Here is a 642-nt window from a genome sequence, read left to right as displayed (position 1 = left end):
TCCCTTTGGGTGTTAGTACCCTGCCTCCCTAATTACCTTGCCTTTATTTGTAGCTATTTTTAATAGGTAGTCTCTATGTTCATATATATATATATATATATATATATATATATATATATATATATATATATATATATGTTATGTGTGTGTACATATATATTTTCCTCATTAGAATGTAAGTCCCTTAGAGTAGGAATTGTTTCACTATTTGTATATGACATCCCTATATCCCTGCTCTGGTTCAAAACTAACACATAGGTGCTCGCTTCGGCAGCACATATACTAAAATTGGAACAATACAGAGAAGATTAGCATGGCCCCTGCACAAGGATGACAAGCAAATTCCTGGAGCATTCCATACATTTTTTTCCCATAGCTCTGGCAGCAGGCAGGGGCCACAGAGCCTGCACAGCAGCACGTACAATAGCTCCCTGTTGGAGTGTAAAAATCCCTAGGGCCATTGAAGACCTTAGTCTTACCTCAGCCCTGGGTGGAGGCACTGGGAGAGCTAGTCTTTGTCTCACAGTGAATGGCTGCCCTGCCCATACAGCTTATCAGAAAATCATCCCCCAGTGCTGACTTGGGAACTGAAGGCCAGGTGGCTGTGGAGAGGTGTCTGCTAAGATTCTGGGCACAGAAATC

The 642-nt window shown here is 41.9% G+C and overlaps 1 non-coding gene across 1 annotated transcript; it reads left to right on the top strand.

The window, feature by feature from the left end:
• Nucleotides 1-258: 258 nt before the first annotated feature.
• LOC140530509 (U6 spliceosomal RNA) lies at nucleotides 259-365 on the top strand. Its single transcript, XR_011975947.1, has one exon. It is a non-coding gene; the product is annotated as a U6 spliceosomal RNA (small nuclear RNA).
• The last annotated feature ends 277 nt before the right edge of the window (nucleotides 366-642 follow it).

Source organism: Notamacropus eugenii, chromosome 2 (assembly GCF_028372415.1).
Source record: "Notamacropus eugenii isolate mMacEug1 chromosome 2, mMacEug1.pri_v2, whole genome shotgun sequence".
Lineage (NCBI taxonomy): Eukaryota > Metazoa > Chordata > Mammalia > Diprotodontia > Macropodidae > Notamacropus > Notamacropus eugenii.
The sequence above is the reverse complement of the archived record's forward strand: the minus strand, read 5'-3'. Positions and strand labels throughout refer to the sequence as shown.